Source organism: Meriones unguiculatus, chromosome 21 (genome assembly GCF_030254825.1).
Source record: "Meriones unguiculatus strain TT.TT164.6M chromosome 21, Bangor_MerUng_6.1, whole genome shotgun sequence".
NCBI classification, from domain to species: domain Eukaryota; kingdom Metazoa; phylum Chordata; class Mammalia; order Rodentia; family Muridae; genus Meriones; species Meriones unguiculatus.
The window spans coordinates 58,322,310-58,337,520 of NC_083368.1; the positions used below are offsets into that span (position 1 = coordinate 58,322,310).

Consider the following 15,211-nt stretch of genomic DNA (forward strand, 5'->3'; position numbering starts at 1 on the left):
CAATGGCGGCAGAGTCCTTGCCTGTCAGTGATGTAAAGCCAGTTTTCCTCTCACGCTAGGCAATCTTCATGTCCTTTCATCTCTCATCTCTCATCTTCATGGAGAGTCGAACGCATGAGGCCCCATGTGAGATGGCACAAAGTGGGACATCTCTCTTGCATGCTGCTCCTCAGGTCTCCTCCTTTATGTCCACCCTCTCAGAAAACAGCAAGGGCTGTCTCCTCCCTCTCAGTCGCCATTCTGGGTTCTTTTGATGAAAAGGCAAAGAGGTCAGTCAGATAACTGTCTCCTCGTAGGGGTCGATGGCCACTGGTAAGGAACATGAGCGGTTGGCCACAGGGAATTCTGGAAAGTCTGAATGCTACAAACAGGAAGAAGGAAAGCCAGGCTCACCAAATCACAGGTGTACAAATAGTGAGGGAAGAACCAGAAGGAGCTATTGTGAGGAAAGGGTGTTCTAGAGAACAGGAAAGCCGGTTCTCGCAATGTGGGGTCTTGAGGCGCTGTGTAAAAGTTCTCTTGTTCTCATTAATAAAACACTGAGAATGTGCCTATTCTCCAGGTACATCATCTGAGAGAGCTACACATTCTAACCTCCAACCCACAAGATCACTCCCTCCTTTTGTTTTTCAAGACAGGGTTCCTCCGTGTGGCTCTGGCTGTCCTAGAACTTGCTCTGTAGACCAGGCTGGCCTTGAACTGAGAGTCTGCCTGCCTTTACCTCCCAAGTGCTGGGATTAAATCCTTCTTGTAATGGCACAGAAAAGGAAGACAAGTTGCCAGAAGTGACAGAGCTAGAGACTAGTAAAATCTGGACTTTAACCTGTGTCCCTGCCCCTGGAGTCTTGGGCTTAGCAGCTGTATCCCTACTGTCCCACCGCAGGGCAGGGGCCCGGGCAGAGTGTGGAGCTGATTCCCATGGCGTGATGGAACCACAGCAGAGTCATGAACACAGCAGGTACCTTTGTTCAGAAATGTCGGCCTCATCCCGTACACGGCTATCTGTGCATGCCTGTGTGCCTGTGTCCTTAGGTTTGTGCCTGATTGGAAGTAGTCATGCTTGATTCTAAACTTTGAAACAGTTCTCATTTATGGGAAAGAGGGGGCAGGTTCCCTCTGAAGTATGCTGAAGTTCAAGATGATATCTTATCAAATAATGTTTTGCTCATGAGTAATCACTTCTATTTTTAAAGTCTCACAAATACTTGTCTATTCTGGGGCTCTGGCAGTGCTTTAATGTGTGATTCTGCTTCCTGTGAGCAATAAGTCAACCTTCAGGTTGAGCGATTCATTGGTTTTCACTTTATTCACAACATGTTGGCACCACTGTCAAGATGTAAGTCCAGAACACTTCCAGCACCTGAAAGAACCCCAGGACTTCTGTCATCATGGGTACAGTACTGTAAATACCTCATGTGACAAGAGCCTCGTGCTCTGCCCTCTCTGCCGCCTCTTTCCCTTAGCATGCTCTTCAAGCTCCATTCATGAGGTCCCACACATCAATCTTTCATTCCTTTTTACAGCTGATACTGGTCCATGGTGTGAGCCTACAGCATTTGATCTACCCACTCCTCAGTGACTGGTTGTTCAACTTCTGGTCTGTTTTGAATAATGGAGGTATGTATGTTTGTCTGTAACATATTTCACAATTCTCCTGAGTGCATACTTAGTGAATTTGCTTCTATTGTAACTCTAGGTTTAACCTGGGTTTTGCTTTTGCTCTTTTTTGTTGTTGTTGTTGTTTTGTTTTTTTGAGATAGTGTCTTATATAGCTCAGGTTGGCCTTGAACTTGATATATAGACAAAGCTGGCTTGAACATCTTGTCCTTCCTCTGCCTCCTGAGTACTAGGATTACAAACATTAGCTTACAAGTCAACTTCAATCAGAGTATATTACTTTAGTGCCTCATTATTTGGAAAGTGAAAAATACAAGACCAAATGTCCAGTAATATCCTGTTGTCTGAGATAATAGATTAACGTCGTTCGTAGGGCCTCTTGAATCAGTACCCTGAAAGTCGTTGGTGCTTGTGGGGGTATACTCTCCACACGTCTTCCCAGGGCCACCTTTTACATTCTTTTTCATGAAACAGATGGCTGTAACCATGAGGAAGTTGCCTCTAAGGTAAGTGAGGGCTCAGAGTTGAACAGCCAGCCTCCAAGGATTTCCCAGAGCATCAAAGACATTCTGCAGAAGCCCTGAGATTGCGGAGTTCCCTGAGACTAACATTAATGCCGGTTTGTGTGTTTGTTGCCTGCCTAGTGCAAAGCCAAGTGCTTCACAGCTTTTTCCTATACCCACTCTCCATTAGCTTTACCTGGTCCTTGAGGGCTTGACACGTAGATGAGAATGAAGAGAGGCTGTGGGGGCTGGAGTGAGGTGCATTGGTAGAATGCTTGCCTGGCATGCAAAAAGCCGGGGTTTAGTCCTCAGCACCACATAAAACAAGCGCAGTAGCACATGCTTGCAATCCTAGTACTTGGAAAGGAGAGACAGAAAGATCAGAAATCTGAGGTCATTTTCAGAGGCTCAGAGTATGAAATACCTTAATATTGTGTACATGTTAAGTAAACTACTGTGAAAGTTGAATACACCTGTTTGCGTTCTATTTTTCTTAACCAGCTACTCGAAACCTTTAAGTCATACATACAGCTCTTATTGTGGCTTGTGTCCTGTTTGTATTGGACAGCTCTTGCTCTAGATTATTCCTCACAGTAATTTGATCAGCTGGACGGTATTATCATTTCTATATTATCGGTGAGGAAATTGAGGCTTAGAGAGCTTAAGTAAATTGCCTGTGATCACACAGCTGTGGCTTAAGCATAGCTCTGTCTCGAAGCCTCAGTTCTTACCCATTATTCTGAGTCCTCTTCTCCTGTCCCCCAGAAGCAGCTCTGACCCTTTGCTGTGGCAAAATGCTATTTTCAGTTCTGCAGGGGCAAATTGAAAAATTATTAGAAGACAGTTCTTAAATACAAACTGTTTGTAAAGTGTGAGATTCCCCCACCCAGGAGAGGAATTATGAAACGGCTTATGAGCTGCCTGTTTATGCCCCGTTCCTGTCAGGTGACTTCGCTGTGGTGCTGTCAGGGAGATGTATGAAAGTGAGGGGAATCCATGCTCCTTCCTCATCCTCCCGCTCACCCCACCTCTTGCAGGAAAGTCTAAGCCTTTCACTTGAATTCATGAATACCTTGGAGGGACAGGAATTGTGGTTCCCTCAGTTGCAGTGGACATACAGAGAGACTGCCTCAACTTCCATCACTCCCTGCTCCCCTTAGCCAGTCTCCAGAGCCACAGGTTCACTGTGAGCCAAACCTTCCTCTTCCCAGGGGGCATGTTGGTGTCTACTCATGAAGTCTCATGTCTGCTTCATTAAGGTAATGATAGGTAGCGAGTTTTGACCACTACAACTTAATTTTATTCTCATTTTACATGTACTTGCATGTGGCATGTTTTGTGAGTGTAGTTTACTTACTTAAATTCAGATTTCAAAGAGAAAACCCAGCCTAGCACATGCTGGTCTTTCAGCTGTGTTGTCCTAGTTTGGAAGTCAGAGATGACTATGGTAATTGGGGAGGAGGTTTGGCCACAGAGCCTCATCCCCAAGTCATATTCTTAGGGACCAGAAGCATCACAGGGAGCTATTTTAAAAAAGGAAGGAAAACTCAAAACATACTTATTTCTTCTCTTTTCTTTATTTCCTTGGACTATAAATTTATACCAAGAAACATGGCGATGTAATGGCTATAAAGTGCAATTCAAACACTGACCTCTAAGAAGCTAAAATGTTTCTCAGGGGTACTGGCCTTTGTCATTGTTGTTCACTGTTTACTTTTTAATTCAATTCAAATTTTTAGTCAGATGTTCGCACTGGCTTCAGTAGCTACATGGAAAATAAATTCCAGCCTTTGGTTCATTTAGGTTTTTTTTTTTTTTCTTTTTGCCTAGTCATTCTGACCTAAAGTTCCACAGCTCTTTCAGATGCAGCTCGACTAGGCAGACTGTAGCAAGACCCCAGAAAGAGAGAAGGCTGTTGGGAATGGTGTGTAGGGTCTGGGATCAGATAACTTGAGTTCAGCTCTGATGACTTAGCAACAAAGCCCTGAGGAACCTGAGATCCACGAACATTGGCTGGACACCTACTGTGTTGAAGGGATTAGAAATAGGTACTGTCAAAGCTACAAAGATACAATATAGCTCCTCGAAGTAATTTTACTGAAGGCTCCCACTACCGCCACCATGTCAGCCATATTGACTGTGAGTGCCCAACTTGCCTTAAAAACAATGCAATCCATAAGTAAATGGAAAAATGAACTTATATACAGGCCTGGAAATAGCTGGGAAGAGAGGCTTTCTTGACCTGCCTAGGTCTTGCTCATAGCCATATCACAATGTATACAAAACATGAAGCATAGGCCAGGGTGTCTGCCTGTGGGGAGCATCTTTCTCCCAGTATCTACACTTGAAGCACAGAATTTTTCTAGAGGAATTCTACTTCCTGCTGGACTGTTAACTGAGAAGGAAAGAAAGGGTATTCCTGGAGCCTTAGCTTAGTCGGCTCCAGATGCGTGAGTGATAAAGGAATTAAGGACAGAAGTAAATCAGCACAATTCTAGCCAGGGGGCTGGAGGTGCCTTGGAGAAGTTGCTGCTTGGGGTGTTTCCAGATGAATGGACAGGCTTTGTGGGTGGGGCTGGGATGGCTTGAAACAGAAGGTACAAGGAAGGAAAGATAATAGAAGCAAAGGTGTATGGTAGGAAAGTGCAGAGCTGGTTTGAGAAACTTGTTAGGCAGGAAGGCAGCAGGACTCTAGATAATGATAGGTAGCGAGTTTTGACCAGTAGATTAGACTTGTGGTAAGGCTCAGATTTCATTTGGAAGAATCTAGATCTTCCTGGTGGTGGAGAACAGAGAAACAACAGAGATTCAGAACAACCCTGGATGTTTTGTTTTGTTTTGTCAATTTGGCACAAGCTGGAGCCCTCTGGAAAGAAGGAGCCTGAACTGAGAAAATGCCGTCATCATATTGGCCTGCAGGCAAGTGTCCATTTTCCTGATCAGTGACCCCTAGGCAGGTAGTTCTGGAGTGCATACAATGCAAAACCAGCTGAGCAAGCCAGGGAGCTAACAAGGTTAGCATTATTCCTCCATGGTCTCTGCTTCAGTTCCTGCTTTCAGGTTCCTGCCCGGAGCTCCCACTCTGTCTTCTCTTGATGATAAGCTGTAAGCTTTAAGCTAAAATAAACCCTTTCCTCCCCTACTTGATCTTGTCACTACAATAGAAAATAAACTAAGACATGCCCCAAGAGGGACCAGCCTGTGGAGGATGATGGCTTGGCCACTTCAGTTGGCCTGGTTGGGAGAGGAAAGACTACAGGAATCTGTTAAAGCAGAGTTGGAGTTGTAGGGACGACAGAGGAAGAGTAGGAAAGAAACGGTTGGAGGAAGCATTGGCAGGGTGTTGACAGCCACTGGTTTGGGAGTGTGGAAGGTTCTGAGCACCAGTGAGTCAGAGGACAGAGATGCAGAGAATGTAGGAAGTTTGCCAGGGAAGATGCTGAGTTTGGTTTGAGCATGGTTAGTCTGTCCTGAATAGGCCGGGTAATGGAACCATATAAAACACAAGCCAGCTCTGACTGTGCCTTGCTACAGGGGCTCAGTGATGCCCTCTCACCTTTGCTCTGCTCAGAACATCATTACAGTGGCTCATCAAGCCTTCCCTGTCCTAGCTGCCCCTTTCCCTCCATCCTCACATGGGCCATGCTAATCCTAGTCCTGAATCATGCATCTGCTTAGGGCCTCAGTGCTGTTGCTTACCGGAAACCGTAATTCTTCAGTTCTCAATGCCTTGCCCTTTCCTCCCCTCAGATTTCATTCAAATGTCATTTATTATTGTTGTTGTTATTGTTATTATTTTGCAATTTTGGGGACTGAATCCAGGGGCTATGCTAGTCAAGGACTTTGCCACTAAGCTATATACCCAGTCTCTTATTTTTTTATTTATTTCTATTTACTTTTTTAAATCTTGAGATAGGGCTTCCCTAAATTGCCCAGGCTATCCTTGAAATTGTGATCCTCCTGCCTCAGCTTCCCTTATAGCTAGGATTACATGTATGTGTCACAATGCACGGCTAAGTGCAGCCCTTTTGAAAAGCCCCCCCCCCCCCCCCGGCATCTGTGAAAACAGTGACACTGGGTCTCTTGTTGTTTTTGCCTCCCTCACTTGCCCCCAAGCTCATATACTTAACGTTTATTGTCACAGTCTGGGAACTGAAGTCATAAATACATACGTGTGTGTGTGTGTGTGTGTGTGTGTGTGGGTGTGTGTGTGTGTGTGGGTGTGGGTGTGTATGTGTGTGATCCAGTGCTTTCAAGAGTGCAGCAGGGGTAGCTGCTCTCACACACCAGTCTTGGTTGCTGAACATGATAAACAATTTGAAAAGCAATTTGGCAGCAATCATGAAGAACTGTAAAATGTTCATGTCCTTCAACTTCTTATGTTTTGGGAAAAGTCAGTTCTAAGAGGGTAGTTTCAGAAATGAAGAAGAAAATATGCAGGAAAATGTATATTGATATGATGTTTATAATGTCCTGAATTTGGAGAAGTTTGAGACTGGGAACAATATGAGATAGTTAAATGAAATAAATTATGCCTCCTTTACCTACTGATACATTACTCACCTATTAAAAGGATGGTGATGAAGGCTGGTTAGCAGTATGACGGTTTGAATGAGAATGCTATCCGTAGGTTCATGTATGGAATGCTTGATACCCAGCTGGTGGACTATTTAGGAGGATTAGGAAGAAGGCCTTGTCTTTTTGGGCTTTGAGGTTTCCCAGTTAGCTCACTCTGCCTTGTAATTGTTGTCTCAGGGGGCAAGCTTCGACACCATGCCTGCCTGCCTGCTGTTAGGCTCCCCACCATGATGGCCACGGACTAAACTAATCCTCTGAAACTGTAGTCCTCAGATATCTCCTTGTATCAGTTGCCATGGTCCTGGTGTCTCACACAGAAGAGTAACTAACCCAAATGCTGATAGCAAGTGTGTGGCTAATTGCCTTATGATTATTCCTAAATATTGGAATTTTGGTCTTGCAGTGCTTATCTACACAGAGAAAGTTATTAGAGTCTTAAGACGACCATATCAAAAGCATTAAAGACTGCTGGTGCCAACAACTCATTGACACCGAACGCCTGAGTCTCATTGCAGGGGAGTTTCCAGCCTCGTCTGTATTAGGGTCGGTGGTGTCGGACAGCCGGCCTTACAGACCGCCAGCAACCCCAAGGCTCAGGACCCTTTATTCCTGACTGCTTTCTCCATCTCTTCCTGCGCTTTGTTGTCTGTGTCCTTCTTCCCTCGAAGGTCACCACCACTGGGCAATGGAAGTGAAAAGCAAACAGCTTAGACCTTGTCAGACACATGTAAGCTAAGGCTCCACTTCCGTGACCTTTAATTTGTTCTTATTTTAGCTTCTTTTACCCTCGTTTAGAGGCTCCCACTGCACAGTGCAGGTTAGCAGACAACATAATGTGTTTTAGCATGACTAAAGAGCTTTGGTGATTTTATTTTATCCTTTGAAATGGGGTCTGTCATATGTAGCCCAGGCTATCCTTGTGCTACATAGCTGGGGCTGACCTTGAGCTTCTGGACCTGCTGCTGCTTCCTTCCAGATGTTGGGACTGTGACCTGTACCATCATACCTGATTTACACGGTGCTGGGGTAGAACCCAGGGCCCTGTGCTCTCCAGGCAAGCACTCTACCAACTGAGCACAGCCCCAGGCCTGTTTTTATTTTATTAGGAACAAAGCAGATTTATTGAGTTCATTGCCAGGGGCAGCAGGCTGGGCAGTAACAAGATTGTTGTTTCCAGCCTAACGTGATTTTTAAAGGAAAAAGAAAAAAATTTCAATGGTTACCTGCTGAGCCCTAGGTAAATTCTTGGCCTATATTACTCCTTTTTATCCTTCTTAATCAGAGAAATAAGTGTTACACATTGGAAGGATTAGGGAGGTTAAATAAATTTACCTAAATTCACTTACACAGGAAGTTATCCAAGTGAAACTCAACCCCTCATGTTTCTGATCTCCAGGCCTGTGCCCTTAGCTGCTGCCCTGGTAGACATTATGGTCAACTACCAAGATAGACTGGGTTAACTTATGTCATAGGCGGGATCCAGGTGAACAAAGGTGTAAGTTACCCTTCAACTCACAGTCAGCTGATGCCAGGGGTGTCTTATGCATCGAAGCTAACTTCTCATTGCTCCAGAATTTCTTGACGGATAGTCAGTGTCAGCTTAGTCTACTTGGTGAGGTCTGGCCCAGTGACACACCCTGTCACAAACAAGAAAGCGGATGGTGCTTGGGGAAGGACAGCTGAGGTTGACCCCTGACCTCCACACACATGAACATGAACACACACGTACAGAGGAAGGGGAAAGAAGCAGGCATACACTGATTAAAAAACTAGTCAACCAGAGAGGCTATGGAATGAGCAGGGTTTTTGTTGTTGTTGTTGTTTTTCCCAGAACACTCTAAACTTTTCTCATTGGTATGCATGAGAGTGTGGCACACATGTACAACGGTCCATCAGTGGAGAGAGGAGGACAGCTTTGGACAGTTGATTCTTGCCTTTCAGCCTGCCTAGCTGTCATCTGTCTGCTGGCTGTACCTACCACCCTGCCTGGCCCTTGTGCTCTTGGTGATGCTCCTGTCCCTGCCGTCCTCAGTGTTCAAGTGCAGGATTACAGATGTATACCAACACATCCAGCTGTCTTACCATGGGCCTCAAGCATGTACAGGAAGCATCTTTGCTGGCTGAGCTGTTTTGCTGTCTCACTGAACAACTCTTCGGTATTTTAAGCATTTTGGTTATCTGTACCATCCCAAGCACTCACAAACTTGGGAATTAGTTTCATCTTTGATTAATAATCTCCTCTGAGACGTTTAGAAGTTCTCCTCTAGGATAAAAAGCAACTTTTTATGAAGTAAAATTCTTAGTTGTTAAATATTAAGTCAGGTCTTTAAAAATGGTTATTTGGACTTTAAGAATTCAGTTTATTAATAGGAGGCATGTACGTTATCAAAAGGAATGTTCCCACAAGTTATGACTAATATTCTTTCAGAGGAAATCTTTAACAAAAAGAGATTCTTCATATAACAAGCCATTTATTTCAAGCAAGAAAGTTTAATAAAGATCTGAAACAAATCTGTTGTAACAGAAACTGAATAGAAATTCTCAGAAAACATCGTTCATAATGTTCCTCATTCCCACAGCTCGCCAGTAGGCTTGCATGCCTCCTGTAGCTAATGGCTAGGCAGAAAACCATTTTAGATCTTGACACAGGTCTGAGCAGCCAGAACAGACCTTCCTCATTAATAAACATTTCTGACAACTTCCTGTGATCCAGACTTTGCTCAGACACAAGTAAGTTATACTCAAAACTGAAGCTAGACTGAGAGACAGAGACATAGGGTTAAAGAGATAGACCAGTTGGTAACATGATCCCAAGAACCCATGGGAAAAAGCCATTTGTGGTCCTTTGCAGGTATAATCCCAGCAATGGGGAGGGGGAGCTAGGAGGGCCGCTGGAGCTCACGGGGCAGCTAACTTAGTCTACTTGGTGAGATCTGGCCCAGTGACAGACTCTGTCACAAACAAGAAAGCAGATGGTGACTGAGGAAGGACAGCTGAGTTTGACCCCTGACCTCCACACACATGAACATGAACACACACATACAGAGGAAAGGGAAAGAAGCAGGCATACACGGATTAAAAAACTAGTCAAAAAATACTACTAAAGGAATTACAAAGTCTATTTCATTGGCCGTGTCCACCTTCCTATCTTGCCTGGAGAGTGACATTTTGCCCAGAAGTGGCCAGTTCAACTCTCTTCTTTGTGTGAAAGGAAAGATGAAAGGCAGTTTGGATTGCTGCCATTGTTGTTAGGCCAGTGATTAATTCCACTGGAGAATTGGTTCTGTGAAATTTTAGAAACCTACATGATCTAAGGCACTGTTTTTCTGGTTAGTTTGAGCTTCCTTCACAGCCCTTCATTCTCACCTAGCCTGTAAGCCTTTCCAGGATTGCCCAGTCTGAGAGCACAGCCATGGAGCTGTCCTTGGTCTGAGAGGGCAGAGGAAAACATTGCACCGGGCTCTGACTTTCCTGGGGGTTGCCGTGCTTGTCTGGTCCGCAGCCCTCTGCCCACCACAGAGAACAGGCGAGCCCATGAAGACTCACAAGCATTTTACCCCTGTTCACTTGAACGTCTCGCTCTATTTGAGCAGAGTTTTCCTGCCTTAGGTCAGGAAACAGGAACCCGAGCTTCAGTTATTCAGTAAAATCATATCAGATATCTATGTTGTGCATAATACAATTCTAAACACCACAAAAGATCAAGATAACATCTCTGCCCACAAAGATTCTGCATCCCGGTGGTAAGACACCCCACATTAAATGAAAGTTAAGCCGTCCAAGTGTCCTACAAAGATGAAACAGAAAGCAACAGAGCTCCATGGATGCAAGTGTTTGAAATGGAAGGTAAAGTGGAGATGAGAGGAGGCGGCTTCAGGACAGAGAGGGAACTTGAGATGGACCTGAAGAAAAGGAAGCTATCTGGAGCATATATGCAGTCTTGTTACCTAAAAACCGAGAAAACGAACATGTATATATCACAGGAAAGGGCTGCTTAGCAGTGTGTGGGGAGGGGTGTGTTCATTATCTGCTGCTGTAACAGAGCACCATAGCCCAGGTAGTTTAAAAAGATTCAACCAGGGATACGTGTATAGCAGCAACTGAGAGTTTGACTCACAGTCAAGAGCACAGGGCGTGTGAAGTCTCATACAGTGGTTGAAAGGGCAGTAAGATGGGAGAGAGAGACCCAAGAGAGCCAGATTTGATTTTCCAGCAACTGAGGTGGGCCCAGTCCCCTGAGAACTCACTTGTTCCTGGGAGAAGGACATGGATCCATTCAGCAGGTTAGGACCTGATTCTCCTCCTAAGTCTCTCAACACTGCTGCTCTGGGCAGAAGGTTCTAGCCCACGGACTTCCGGTGAAAATACTGACCACAGCAGGTGTGCGCATGCTTGTATAGACATGTGTGATATGTGAAGGGTACTTGTGTGTAGTTGGTAGTTGGTGGTGGAGGGGAAGGAAGAGCTAAAATTCATAGTGATCTCCAGGTTTGTTTGTTTGTTAACTTTCAATTACTGTACATATATTTATGTGTTGTTTGAACCTTTTTCCAGAGAGGATGCATTCATTCCTAATTTATTATAATTAAAAAAAACAAGAAGCTTATTAAAGAAAATAGTTCAGACTTGAGTTTGTGTCTGTCAAAAAAAAAAAGGGGGACATATCAGAGTAGAAGAGCTGGAGAAATGCCTTCAGGTGGCAGTGTTTAGGGTGTGTTGACAGAGTAGTCAGCAACAGAAAAGAGGGACCAGCAGAGAAGGGACGTAGCATGTGCTGGCGGAGAGCTGGAGAGGGACTGAATACGAGACAAAGGAGCCTAAGTCTTTTGTCTCTAACCAGGAATGAGGATGAACCATGGAAGGTTTGCCGGGAATGACTATCCGCCTGCACAGTTATCGGTTTATTAGCAGGAATACTGCAGCCCCAGCAGACGAGACAACAAGTAAATGTTGCTGTCTTGTGCCACATGCAAGGCCACGGCAATGTCCCCTGCAGAGAACTGCAGCAAGAAACCCACTACTGTGCTTGTCAGCAACTTTAAAAAAGCAAAGCAAAACAACAACAGAACAAATGCCAGATACAGTGGGAACAGCCACTTCTACTTTATCTTTAATATTAATTTCACTATAAATCTTCATGTATTTGACATTGCTGATGAATGACTGAAATGTAAGGGAGAATTCGATCCCCAGTATATGAGAAAAGACTGAATTGAGTTTTAAAAGTTGAATAATAATGACTTGATTTTTAAAATGATAACCCATGATGTGTCACTTGTCCGTGTCTTGGATGGATTGACAAATTGCTGTCTTGAACTTGTGCTGATAATTATAGAACTTACAAACACTATATGCATGTACATTGTATTTGGTACACACACAGGGATATGTTTGTACAACAGACACTATGAAAATATAGTATGTAGCTCCAGTGGGATGGGAAGGATCTGGAAGGCAAGAGTATCCTGTGTGAGGGGACCATATTCTCTCTGGTTGACCCTTAAATCATCATGACTCATTTTCAGTGGCTGGATTCTGGGCGATGTAGCTTCCTTCTTGACTAATGCACCAGAAAGGGCACATCAGAGGGTCCTGGTACTGAATGAGACTTATAAAAACACAGACTTTAACTCCTGAAATGATCCTGTGACCAGAAATGCTGTTTGAAGCAGAAACTGACAGCAGCCTCCTGTGGTAGTCGCTCCTTCTTCAGTCATGGTCAGGATACTTAGCCTTCATCTTCCTGGTCAGTCCACACTTCCTGTCATGCCATCCCAAGCTTCCTGTACTTTTGCAGGGAGGCAGATGAAAACAAAAATTGGCTCAGGGTCTCACTATGTATTCCTGGTTAGCCTGGAACTTACTTTGTAGACCAAGCTGGCCTTGAATTCACAGAACTCTGCCTGCCTCTACCTCTTGAGCAGTGGGATCAAAGGCATGCACCACTGTGCCTGGCTTGTGGGTGAAATTCTTAACGGACAGAACTGAGTTTCCTTGCTTGGTGAAAACAAATAGGAACAGTAAAGAAACTGAAGACTTTCAAAACCACAGGAAGAAATTTCTGATTCCATACGTTACACATTCCCTTCTTCTCTGTTCTTTTCCATCAGTTAAAAGCCCTTCATGGCATCTCTTCCCACCGCAGTACAAGGACAATGGGAGGTATGTGGCCCCGTGTGATGGAAGAGGGCAGGATGCAAGATGACTCTGTGCCCTGCCTGGTTTGACACATGCAGACCTGTCTTTTGAAGACATTCTTCACAATAAACAATGATCCTAAGATGTGTTTTCTAACAATTTTCATGTATTTGGGGTTGGGTTAATTTAGAGATAGAAGTTTTGTCTATCAAGAGAATGTCGTTTAGATTCCCAGTACCCCCAAACAAGCAAACAACTAGGAATGGAGCTGGAGAGATGGCTCAGCAGGTAAGCCCAGACTGAAAGTCACTCCCCAGCACCAAATAAATGCCAGGTGGGCATAGTAGCCCACCTCCAATCTCAGATCCCAGGAAGGCAGAGAAAGGAGATTCTCAGAGCAAGCTGAGATACATTGATGAGCTCTTGAGTTCAGCAGGGAAAGCCTGCCTCAGTGAATAAGTGGGGCACAGTCAAGGGCTTCTGGTGGCAGTCCTGGGCTTCCACAGGCAGGTGCCTACATGTGCCCCACCCAAATATGTATAATCACACACTTACATGCTCAAAAGCAGACCAGAAAGCAGGTATGTGGCCATGCACTTGGAAGGGAGAGCCAGGAGGATTTTAAGGCCAGTCTGGGCTACACAGCATGGCCCTGTCTCAGAAATAAAATGCAAACTGAGAACCCACTTTCACATACTTCTCATCATGGTGTGTTTTTTTATTCATTTATTCATTTCACATTCTTATCATAGTCCCCTCCCTTTTCTCCTCCTGGTCTCACCCTCCCCCAATCCCAATCCTCCTAGTCCTCAGAAAAGGGGAGGAGGGAATAGAAGGACCCAGAGAGGGCAGGAGCTCCACAAGACCACCAAGAGAGCCAACACATCTGGGCTCACCGTGCTCTGCAGAGACTGATGCACCAACCAAGGATCATGCATGGAGAGGACCCAGGACCCTGCTCAGACGTAGCTGATAAGGCAGCTCAGCTCCATGTGGGTGCCCTAGTGAGGGGATCAGGGGCTGTCTCTGACATGAACTCATCGCAATCTTAATAAGAGTTGAGAACTCCATCCAGCAAACACTACTACTAGCCAAGTTGAGTAAAACAGGTAGTGCTCATTAGTAGGTCTACAGAAGGACAGTCTATGCTTCCAGAATACCTCATCCCAGGTGGGCCTGTTCTCCATCTCTCTTCTCACCCTTTAGTCTCTGTCACTTCTCCGTCTTGTTTTGCTCCCTGTTAAGTAGAAACTACGGAAATTCTGAAGGGAGTACATTAACATCTGCTGCTTTGCTTGCCTGTGTGTGTGTGTGTGTGTGTGTGTGTGTGTGTGTGTGTGTAAGAGGGGGCAGTTGTCCTACCTGTGTAAGAGAGAAAAAACTGAGGAAAAGCTTTTTTCCTGAGTTTGATGTTCCTTTGCTATGTAACTTTTCTGTAAATGACACAAGCATCATCAAACACCAGGGAAAAATCTTTTTAATTTATCCTCCTTCCCTTCCTTCATCTTCCTCTGTCTCCTCTTTCTTTTTTTGTTCTTCTTTCTTTTCTTTTCTTTTCTTTTTCTTTTTCTTTTCTTTTTTCTTTTTCTTTTTGAGACAGAATCTTGCTGGCCTTCTACCTCAGCCACCCACTGGGATTACAGGTGTGACTTATGAAAGTAACTTTTTGATTGTTTGCTTTGTTTTTGCTTTTTTCGAGACAGGGTTTCTCTGTGTAGCCTTGGCTGTCCTAGACTCGATTTGTAGACCTGGCTGGCCTCCAACTCATAGAGATCTGCCTGCCTCTGCCTGCATAGGGCTGGGATCACAGGAGTGCACCACACCTGGCGGGAGAGGATCTTTATAAATGCAGATACTAATGTGAGGGAACTGTGTTTACAATATCATTTAAAAAATTAGTGAGACACCTTAAGATAGTGCAAAGAAAAAACAAGAATGGCTGGGTTGGAAACATTTTGGAGCCCCTCCACCCCCACAAAAGAACAACAATCCTGCGTCTTCAGCGCGTCTGCTTGTCTATCCACATATCCATGTGTTTGATACAGACCATACAACTGTATGCGAAGCACAGGCGTCCTGTGAGACGGCTGCCCTAGCTCCAGGTCCCCAGAAGCAGCGGAACAAACACCCCATTCATCCCTAGATGACATCAGCCAGCCTCTGCCTGGTTAGTGACCTAAACTGAGCTGAGGGACTTCCTGTCTTCTGTTCATGTGTGCTTGTCCTCTGAGTTCTGGAGCAGGACTTATCTTGTTAAATACAATTTATAGTTTTATTATATTTAATTTGGTCAAGGAAGTAAATACTTAAAACATGTTTATAACTTAATAATATGACATAAATGATTAAGATATACAATGAAGCCAGGTGTGGTG

At 44.6% G+C, this 15,211-nt stretch overlaps 1 protein-coding gene across 17 annotated transcripts in view; it reads left to right on the forward strand.

Annotated features, from left to right (window-relative positions):
- Mkln1 (muskelin 1) overlaps positions 1–15,211 on the forward strand; it is a 284,064-nt gene that overhangs the window by 37,650 nt on the left and 231,203 nt on the right. For 6 of the 17 annotated variants that reach the window (XM_060374099.1, XM_060374095.1, XM_060374104.1 and 3 more), the window contains 3 exons: positions 884–958; positions 1,524–1,617; positions 12,809–12,860. The gene's annotated coding sequence lies outside the window, so the exon portion shown is untranslated. Of the gene's footprint in view, positions 1–883; positions 959–1,523; positions 1,618–12,808; positions 12,861–14,881; positions 15,004–15,211 lie in introns of all 17 variants that reach the window. The other 11 variants (XM_060374102.1, XM_060374109.1, XM_060374107.1 and 8 more) reach the window with 4 other exon arrangements.